Source organism: Patagioenas fasciata, chromosome 9 (genome assembly GCF_037038585.1).
Source record: "Patagioenas fasciata isolate bPatFas1 chromosome 9, bPatFas1.hap1, whole genome shotgun sequence".
Classification (NCBI taxonomy): Eukaryota; Metazoa; Chordata; class Aves; order Columbiformes; family Columbidae; genus Patagioenas; species Patagioenas fasciata.
The window spans coordinates 16,759,398-16,770,521 of NC_092528.1; the positions used below are offsets into that span (position 1 = coordinate 16,759,398).

The 11,124-nt window shown below is 36.8% G+C and overlaps 1 long non-coding RNA gene across 4 annotated transcripts in view; it reads left to right on the plus strand.

The window, feature by feature from the left end:
• Positions 1-6,527, plus strand: part of LOC139828638 (uncharacterized) — a 173,042-nt gene extending 166,515 nt beyond the window's left edge. Inside the window, exons 3-5 of one of the 4 annotated variants that reach the window (XR_011740506.1) lie at positions 2,163-2,919; positions 3,207-3,288; positions 5,394-6,527. This is a non-coding gene — a long non-coding RNA (uncharacterized lncRNA). Of the gene's footprint in view, positions 1-2,162; positions 3,289-5,393 lie in introns of all 4 variants that reach the window. The other 3 variants (XR_011740507.1, XR_011740504.1, XR_011740505.1) reach the window with 3 other exon arrangements.
• The last annotated feature ends 4,597 nt before the right edge of the window (positions 6,528-11,124 follow it).

The following is an 11,124-nucleotide window of genomic DNA, read 5'->3' on the forward strand; positions in this document are numbered from 1 at the left end:
TTGAAGTGTTCCCCTAAGTTATTGTTATGTTGGTGTTTTGTGGTTACCTCCATCCCCCCTGCCCTTTTTTGCACTTAGAGTATCTATTTCTGTTTGGTAGAGAATTTGTATGGGGCTTCTCCTCTTACACTCAGAAAATGGAAAAGTAGGACCTGGGAGCTGAAAGGCTTCTCATGTGCCTTTCAATCTGCTACAGCAGTCCAATTAGCAAATTAACATACATTTCCAGGTTGTGCCCCGTTCTAGTGTATGGAAGTTAGCTCCTTTCACGCTGTTGTGTGTTGAAATGGGGAGGCAGCAGCTAAGAAGAAAGACATCTTGAACATCTGGGAAGTAGAGCCTGGAAACAAAGTATGAGCTGTGTGTAGACAAGCCTGATATAAAGAGCTCCCACAGGGAAATCTGAGCACAGGGTTTGTTGTGGACACTTTGGGGATGGCTCTTACTGCGCTCGCTTTGCGAAGTCGTTGTTACAACCATTTATAGTAAGCTGCACCCTGGAGTGATTAGTCTTCTGTAGATGGGCAAGAAGGACATAACCGTCGTGCACAGCTGTAGTAAAAAAGACTGTGTTTGGAGGAAATTTCGTGGATTTGTTTTGACCTTTACAGCAAATGAGCTATGGAAATCCTTGAAACTCTCACCCAGAAAAACAGAAAGCATCCGTTTTCCTCATCAAATGGCCTTCAGTGGTTTAACTTATTTTTCTGTTGCTATAAGGGCAATAGCCCTTTTATTCCATGTCACTTGATCTTGCTTTTTATTATTTATTTCTAAATAGCTTTAGCTGAGGCAAGACACACTTGTCACGCTGGGCTTTATAATTTTCTTCTTGAGTGTGATTGTAGTGAAAAATATTAGACAAAAGAGTAGGAGGGAAGGGAAAAGCTTTTGGAATTATGCATATGTGGGCTGTAGCTAGAAACCCCATAGGTGAGTTAATTAGCGTGGTGAGAGCTTGCCTGCCCAAATTAGTATTGCAGTATGGGTGTTTTGAAAATGCTCTAGAAATGAAGACTGCTCACAGAGCAGGAAGATGATATATTGTGTTATTAGCTATACATCTTGTTACAGTGTTTCATACTTCTAGCAGACTGCTAACAGTGTTGTATGGGTTCATGCTGTTGCTGTTGTGTTTTTTTTTTTTAAACATATTTTTTTCTAAAGCTACAAGCAAAAGTCTGAAAAGTTAGGAAGCTGAAGGCAAGAAAGGGTTATATTTGTTCCACTCATGATTGAAACCTTTTTAAAAGCTTTGTTGCAATTCACATTGACTCTTAGAAATATCTGAGTCAATTTGTAGAAGTTAGAGTCTTCACTGATCAACTTCTAGTATATTTTGAGACTGATCAGTAACTTATAATTCCTCTGAAACTCAATAGCACAGTAGGTACAGGGCAAAAGGTTCTGTCTTTCAGTTTCTGCCTCATAGGTAATGGTTTGAGATGTGTGGTTTGCCTCTCTCTTGTACCCTGCTCCGCAGTAAAAGGAGCAACAATAACAAGTAATTGACTCAATAATAACATATTGGCCTGTACCCCACCAGCTAAATCCACACATGACTGTGATGCTGAAAGCTTTTTCCCTTTCTTAGTAAGCAGTATAAAATAGAGAATAACAGAAAAAAAGTGCATAGCTTGCCCATGGATGTCAGATGCCAAAGTCACTTAAACCTGTAATTTAGGTTATCTAGCAAAGATTTCAAATTCTGGGAAGGCCAGAGATGATATGCAGAAGCAGAAAAGCAGTCAGACAACCAGTCAAATCTGCCTGAATGATTCTTTGTAACTAATTCTTCTCTTTAGAGATTTTGGTGAAAACAAGAGGCAGGAGCTGACTTAGCTGTCTGTAAACAGAAATGGCAACGAGCCACAAGGTTTCATTGCACAGCATCTTCTTTGCACTGTGGGTGCCAAAAAAAAAAACCCAAAACAGAGAGCTTCAGAGGAATGAGAAGGGAGGGGAAGTCAGGGGCAAAAGAAAGATCTGGAGATTAATTAAGTGAAGGTCACTGGTATATGGATGAGGATGAGATCAGGTACGGTGTATGCAAGGAACTTCTACATCCAGTGCCAAGAGATAAAAAGGCAGAATTGTGAGGGGGGAATGAAGGGTAAGCCAAGGGTTGGGGTAAATCAGATCATTTATGATGACTTTTCCAGAAAGAACACATGGAAATTGAGAGGTGGAAAAAGGGTGTGATTAGAATTCAAAGGCAATGAGAAGGAATTGTCTAATTTGCTTGAAAGAAAAATGAGCTGTAAGACAAAGACAGAAGACTACGTTGTTTTCTACAATAAAGGTTGGTGGGTACGATCTGGTAAGTCAGCCTTTGTTTCAATTCTCTTGTGGTAGTTTTAAATCTCAAATAATTATCGTTGCTTTGGAGTATTCTCTACATGTCCTATGGCTGAAAAGGTAAAACAGTGAACTGGAGAAAATTTTAAAGGATTAATCAATTCAAATAGTCATAATTCAAACAGGAAGTATTAATTTCTTCTACCTGTATTTAATTTAGTTTCAGAGTATTCTGTTTAAGAAGAAACTAGGAAGTAGACCATTTTGCTAATAGTATAAGTAAATTCTTCTTTAGTGAGGATATATCCACAACTATGGAGTTCTTGCAATATTTTTTAGCTCTCCCATTTCTGAACATACATCAAACTCTTCATTTGTATTTCTAAGGGAAATACAACTACTTTGACCAACTGAGTAAACAAGATTATTTTAGGAGTTTGCTTATCCTATTAGAAGAGTATTGTGTTATAGTGCATAGTATGTTGATTTCATGCACATTCCTACAAGTTTGTATAACAAGCAGTTCTTCAATGGTTTCTACTTCATATTAACTTATTCTATTCATTTATATCTACAGGTCTCTTGGAATTTTTGGTTCCTCACTAAGATTAATTTTCTAATGTAAGCTAGAAATAAGTCTTTTGCTTAACTTCAGATGACTTTATATTTTCCTCCACAGTATACAGCTCATGTAGCAAATTCAATTATTATGCTGTTTATTAAATTTCATTTTAAACTCTATTTGTCAAAATCACTCTACTGTTGCATTAGCTTCCTCTTCATTAACACTAGGCAAAAAAAAAGCGCTTGAATATTAGTTTACATTGAAAGTCTAAACGCTAGTAAATCACAATGGAAAAGCACAGGAATACCTCTGAAAAACGTAACTGCAATTCTGAATCCTTTAGGACCTGTTGCAGAAAGCAGTGGGACAAAATCCTGTTAGATTGTGTGTTTTTAATGAACCCTAGGAGTCTAACCTGCAAGCAAGTAAGTAATATAGAAAAACATTATCAGATTGATTTGTTTGGGTTGGGTTTGATTGCTTGTTTTTTGTTCATTTGTTTTTAAATGAGAAATTACAGTTCTGTCAGCCTTTTAAACAGCAAACTCAAAAGCCACACTAATTGAAATATCCATTAAACATTTCAGGGGTTTTTTTTGGTGTGGGTGGGTTGTGGTTTGTGTCTGTTTTGTTGTTTCTGTTTTTGTTTTTGTTGTTGTTGTTTTGTTTTTGGTTTGGTTTGGGGTGTTTTTTTTGTTTTTTTTTTTTTCTTTTGGGGGTGTTGTTTCTGCCTTGTTTCTGTGTGTGTGCATTTTGTTTGTTTGTTTTCTTTTTGTGTGTGTCATTTAAAATTGTGTTGGTTTCGCGGGGGAGGGTGGGACTTTTTTGCTTTTTTTTACTTCAGATCATTTCAAGGATATCAGTAAAATTATGGAGGTTTGTTTATAAAGATAGGACTCAGAAATCGCAGATTAACCCAGGGTTTTCATCTTAAGTGTCTATGTGATTAAGAAGAGAAATTCCATTAAAACCACAGAATACAGGACTTGTCCCCTTAAAACCTCCTAAAGTATAATTGAGTTGTGGTAATTAGGGCCAGGAACAATTTGGTTACAAATATTAAAATAACTTAACCTCATCTTGCCATATGATAGGACACAAAATATAGATGATACGAAGTGAGTAGAATGTATCAGTTTCGATGCTGGAAAAACAAACATCTCAAGACAGAACTGGATAGAATATGTCTATGGTCTCCATAAAAAAAAAAACATGTAGCTTTCTACATAGTGAGAAAAATAGCCTATGGTGGGACAAATCCAGGAGCTGCACTTCATAAATCATTCAGCACCTGAATCCAGACCTTAACATGTCTTTTCCAATCCAAACTATTCTATTATTCTATGAAAATCAAAATAGTTAAAGCAATTGCAAAAATCCCATTCAAGTGTTATAGAGTGCAGGGTTACCCACTCGACCAAAAGTGGTACTTAGAACAGTCCTTAGAAGGAAGTGGTCAACTTACGCTTTCATGAAAAATGATGGAAAATACATATTGGTCCCTACTGCAGTGGAGTGATCCTGGGTTTGTGTGCATATTTGTGTATTCTGGGGAAATTGCCCTTGTTCAACTAAATTTAGTATCTCTTTCCTGTGAGCTACTTGTTATAAATGAAAACACAACCCCTGGGGGCAGTCTCACAATTTTACTCTGTCTCAAACTTTAAAATCTTTACATCATCCATATTAAAGTCTGAACACTGATATTCCTTATTTGTAGTCCCTGACAGCTGTTTGATGAGTGATTTTCTCCCTGTAGGAAATGGAACTAATACAACCTTACTGATGTATAGGGCATGATGTGTAATTGCCAAGAAATGCGTTGCCACAAACAGCTCTTCAGATTATTGCCACTGGTGATTTTAACTGTCATTGAAACTCCTGCCTCTGAAATGTTCCTGAACATGAGAAAATGAAAGCCCTGCTTTGTACCAATCATCTTGGATTCTCTCTCTTCCAGTTTTCAACTTGTAGGATTAATATTTCAGACAGATTTTCTCCAGTGAGGTTCACTTGATTTACACTACTTAAACATCTTACAGATATGTGTAACTATCAGAACAAGTACAAAATCAGAATTTAAATTTTGCAGTGGTTAAAAGTTCTGAAAGAAAAATGTATTTCATGTTACTGTCAAGGGCTAAGGGATGTCAGTATCAACCCACGTTATCTCTGATCCTGCTTTTTGCATTCCCATCAGACATTGTCTGTGGCACAGACGGGTACCTATAATGCTTTTTGTATGGCATTTGAACAGCACATGCTATACCATACTGAACGCTCCTAAATACTGTTTTGGTCTAAAGGACCCAAACACACTGCTAACAGCAAGAATGTTCACTGTAGGGTTCTCTCTGCAGAGAGACTACACTGGCTAACAATGCAAGCGGTGCCCCACCACACAGCTCACTTGGGGATTAAACTGGAAAGCAATCAGGAAATCTAATCTAAAATTCACTTTAAAAAAACATTTGTCGAGAAAGCTTTTCTAGTGCACAAAGTTGTTTGTATTCTTTATCTGTTGCTGTAGCAGCAGTGCACATGTGCGCCACATTCCTTCCCTCACACCTTGGAGACCTCCTGATCCCTCCAACAGGCAGCCAGTGTCTGGAGAGAGAATTTTCCACCAGAAGCCAGAAACGAACACCTGACCTCTAGAGACATGGCTACAGGGCTTGACAAGATGACAACATCCTACATCTTTATTTTTTATTGCACCAGCTGGCTGGAATGATCTTATCTCAAGCATTTAAACTGACATAAAATGTCAGAGACAGACAAATGTCAAAAATAAAATGTGCTGAAGTGGTGCTAGCAATATATCAGTGAGGAACTTGATGGAAGCTCCTGGATTAATAATTTTCTGATCCACTCATTTGGTGTTTTAAAAATATCTGTATCAGGCACAAATATTTAACTTTTATAATGTTTCAGGTAAATTAAATATTTCTGTTTGATGAATTACTTGAAAAAGTCTGCAAGTGTTTACTGAATCCCACACTTGAATCTCACCACAGAAGATGAATGTTTTCATCTCTCCTGTTCAACACCCCACATGAAAGAAAAATTAACCATTAATTTTTCAGTGCTTGTCTGTAAGAACAGAATTTAAAAGAAATGTCCCATTGTCATGAAAAAACCCAAACCTGATAAATATCATATTAAATATAAAGAAAATGAACATTTTATATGTTGAAGGTAAAAACAATAAGTACTACAGATGAACCCCTCAACTCTAGCTGGAACTGCTTTAACAGGTGGGTTGGACTAGATGATCTCGAGAGGTCCCTTCCAACCACAACCATTCTGAGATTCTGTGATTGTTTTTATTGCAACACCACAAAAATGGGGAAAAAACCACTTTGTTTTCTTGTAGATATTTAGATCTGCTTTATTTTGTTATTCTGTACCTTCATTTTTTTGCACAAATTATTTTCCAGCTGTGACAATGTGAATGGGAAAACATTAATAAAAAGCAATTTCATCAGAACAAAATCTACACAACAGTACCAACTGCTGAACCATTCAAAACTGCAAGAAATAATATTTTCTTTTCAAGAAGGAAAAGTATTCAGAATAAAGAATCTATAGATACTACATACATCCTTATTTTCCCTTTCCCTGTTCTTTTTCTTTCTGTAATAAAAATCTTTCACAGTTTCAACTCTGTTCTAGACTCAGATCTTTTTTCTGATTTTCAAAACTCCCCAATATGGTTGCACTTTTACCATCGTGAAAGTGAAATTTCTTCACCTGACATATCTCATTAAAGGGCTGCAAAATAAACAAAGTTCTCATTAGAAAAAGTTCAGATCATAGTTGAAACTTTTGCTTTTGATGGAAGGGGGGATTAGGGTTTTTAACTGATTTGGAAAGATTTTTGCATATGGGCTTTTCAATTTCTTTCAGCACAATCCAAACATTCTCAGCTGTACAAATCCTAAAACATTTCCTGGAAAACTGCAAACAAACAAGGTTTCCTCACTGGTTCTGGCAAGAACCTATGGTTTGACACAGATGTGCAGTGAAATGAAACTTCCCCTCATAAATCATCTTATTTTGTGTATGTCCACTGGATTGCAGGCTATGCAAATAACTTTCTAACAATAAATGTAGTAGGGTACCTAATCAGTATATAAAATAGAGACTAAATGGATTATGTGGTTTGAAAGGCATATGACTGAGAAATACAGTCATCTTCAGAAAACTCCTTGTTCCAATTATATCACATATAACTGCACTCTGGGAAAAAAAAAACAAACCAACTTTGAAGTGTCTATTCTGCTGGTGGAAGGAAAAGCTATTTTGTTTCATTGTTTATTTATACTTTTAGATGGAGAGTTAGAATTATTTTTCTGTAAGCATCTGCAGAGAAAAAAAAACTTGATAACTGTTCTTGCCATCTGCATGTACTTTACACATTGTCATATAGAGTCACTTTGATAGGAAAACAAACAGAAATTGCCGTGTTCTGGTTCTGAGTGTTATGCAAAATGCTCTGCTCAGTACAGTTCGGCAGTGCCCTCATCTACACTGAAGGAAAGACGTGAATCTAACTTTGACAGAAGTATTTGCAAGAGGTAGAAAGGATTATCTGCGAATCTCAATAGTAGCAGCAGTTTAGGACATATTTAGGCCTTCTCGCTTGCATGAGGCAAACTTTTGGAGTGCAGTGAGCATTCTGCTTCTGCACAGAATGCCTTTTAAAAAGTAATCTTCCTGTCAAACAGTGCCTCACTCATCCTCAGAAGCTTTTTTGATGGGAAAGCAGTTTATACTGACTGAGCGGTTGTCTTCTATGGCTGTTAGAGAAGCACATTTGCTGTTTTCTCCCAGGTTGCAACCACACAGGTAGCAGGATCCTTAGGTAGTTTGTTACCTTTTGCTACCTTTGCCTGAAATACACATCTTTCCACTAAAAGCAGTCTAAGGGCTATCTCGCCTTGATTCTGATCCTGCAACGAAATCCAAATCATAAGCTCAAGTACACGTTTGAGTCTCAGTGTTTATATATGTTTTACCAGACTCTGGAATGCTATGGGTGCATTTCATGGTCAAATCCTTTCTGTAACAGTGAAAGCTCTATCAGCATAAAACCTCTTTTTTTTTTTTCCCTCTCTTTCTCTCTCTCTCTCTCCACACTCACAGAATGGCACTGACACCACACTAAGGTATCTTCGGAGAGAAAGCTCAGCCTGGGCAGCAGCCCACAATCATTGCCAGTCTGGTTTTGATGTGAACAGGCTGACCCATCTTGTCCTACACTTGAGGTATAACCACTGCTATCAAGGACACCACTTCCCAGAATGCCTGCATTGTATCCCTGCTTTTGTGATACAGAATTCCTACAGAAAGAAACAAAACAGAGCAACAACAACAACCCAACACCACCTTATACCAGAAACAAGAACAAAACACTTAAAGTTTCACAGAAATCTTTAAAAAAAATGTTTTTTGAGAAAAAATAAACATCCCAAATAAAGGATATGTCTTATCACTCTGCGCTATTATCATAAAACTGTCAATCAAGTCAGATTAAGCTTTATAACATAATAGCTACATGACATAATTGTTTGATAACAGGTTGAGAATCTTTTGGACTAAGAGTAAAATACAAATAAAAGAACCCTTCATACCATCATAGAACAGACATTAGAGAAGAAATTATGCAACTGAGACTATTCTTACTCAACAGCATATTTTTTGTAATTTCTTTCTGCCTTGAGTCTAACTAAGCAAGCATGACAGGTAGTGTATACAGCACTTAAAATGAACAGCCTATATGTGACAGGTATGCTGGAAAAAAAAAATAGTAACATATTTGAATAATAAAGGGAGGAGTCACGTCCCCTTCACTCCATAGACAACTAGCTTCATTAACAATATACAATACTGGTGGTTAATGAAACACATCTTCCAGCAGCTTGCTTAAAGTATCTTAGTAAGTATATCAAGATAATAAAGACAATATAGTAAGAAATCCTATGATGTGAAAATACAATCACATTGTCCTTTCAAAGCATACAAGGAAGGACTTCTAAAAGAGATATGTAGAAGCTTTGGTTCATGCAGGAAGGTTGCTGGTGTCTGTATTAGCATCATGTGAAGCCAGGAGTATTCCTGGTCACAGCATTACCCTGAGCTCAAGGACTGCCGTGGTTATTGGCCACATAAGGTGCGGGAGGAAATGTAAAAGCCTTTGGAAGGGACTCCATGCAACAGAATCCATGGCATTTCCATGAGCTGCAGCCATAGCCTTGCAAGGTGAAAGGTTTGTGAGGAAAATGCCACAGAGACATATACAGGAAAGCTAGGGAAACAGCGAGTTCCAGAAAACAAAGCCTATCCTTAAGGCTTATGTTAGGTATGGCAAATTTGTAGATTTTTCAGTTTGAAAATGCAGATTTCACAAATAACATTCCACCATTTTAATCAGCAACACACTAAAGTATTAGAATGTCTGTATGAGCAGGAAGAGTAAAACTTGCCCTACTTTGGAATTTTTACACTGAAAGTGGCTCACATTCTAAGGAATACATGTCAGCCCTCTCTGCACTGAAATAAAAAATCTCAGAAGTACCAGAAATTGTATCATATGCAGGCTAGGGCCCAAAAGAAAAAAATAATTTGATTTTGGACTCTGCATTTCACCTCAATGTCAGCAACAAAAAAAGGCATCTCTATGTTTTTAAAGCTTACTATCAACCCAACACTACACAAGAATCAGCATCTTGTATCTACAGGAAATAACAAAAAATAAATACTTCACAGTTATCAGGGAGATAGTTTACAAGCAGTAAATCACTACTGGAATATTAGTTTATTACTTGGCTCTACCACATGAGCTGAAGGACAAGTACTCTATTGCATGGTGTAATCAGGGAAAAAAAAATAACCTTGTACTTCCATCTTCAACCTGTCTCTCGTATTTGAGATAACTGAAGTTTTGATGCATTTAGTTGGGTGATCTAATTCAAAACATCTCAAGAAACACAGAACATATGGCTTGGGAGGTTGAACGTGTGCAAGGAAGGAGAAATGAATTCTTAAAAAATTCAGTTGCAATGAAACTGTCACAAATGATGCACCTCTTATTTATTAAACATGTCACTATTAAAGTCAAAACAACTCAAAGATACACTCAAACACACTGAAAAAGTAACATTCCTTAAATGAGAATTTGTGTTTTGATGAATTTGATACATTCATCCCACAGAAATATGTTATATACATAGATGTATTTCTGCTTGAAAAATTAACTTACTGCACTTTTTTAGTATGAGATATGGATAGTATCTTCATAGGTCGTAGAACTTATTACTGAATGCCAGCTGCCTGTGCTTCTAGATGTCTTCCCTCATCAGAAGATAACTGAAACCACATTCATACCACAAATTGGAGACTAGGATTGTTTCTTAAATATATTTTAAACCTCTCACTAAACAAAAACAAATGTACCAAAATACTCTTGGAGCCTAGATGTGCAGTTTTAATTCCCAAGACAGAGTATAAGAGATAATGAGTAATAATGGGAAAAAGTACAAAGAACATCCTCAGCTTTAGCTACAAATATGTCTTGGGGTGACAGAAAAAACTGCTTATGAGCTCTAATTCTGCTGACACTCTTTGCCCATGGTGCCTCTTAACCACCAAAGCAGTGACAGATTTTTCCTGTTTTGGCAACAAGTGACCTGAGGAGCTTGGTGTTAAGAAGATGTTGAAATAGCTGTGAAAGCAGAGTGAACACAGTTGTGCCTTCTGCTGTGCTGCTTATGATGCATGGAAGAGGAAATACAGCCTCCCAGAATCAATGTGAAGCACCACAGTAGCTCTGCTCCTCATGGAGCATAGAAATGAGAGCACTGCTTGTAGTGTTGGGGAATTTGTGAGAGAGGAATTAATTTAACAAACACTAAAACAGCAAAACTTTAACCTTCACGATAAAGACTAAAGGGAAATTATGAACCCACAAGACTGCCGTAAACAGTTATGTTTTTAATTTGTGTTAAAAAAGGAAAAGACCCTGTGAATTTCTGAAAGTACAAATTGCTTTTCCAGGTTGAATCACAGCTCAGATGTATCACTGTCAATAACCTTATTGTTAATTGTCTTTTCAATAAATTATCACTGGATGTTCCTTACAGCCCTTTTAATGTAACGCAAAAGAAAATTATCTATCAAAACTCTTACAAATCTGGATCTTATCACACAGCTGAGTGAAGCAGCCCTCAGGGGTTACAGTTAGCTGTTGAGTAAAATGT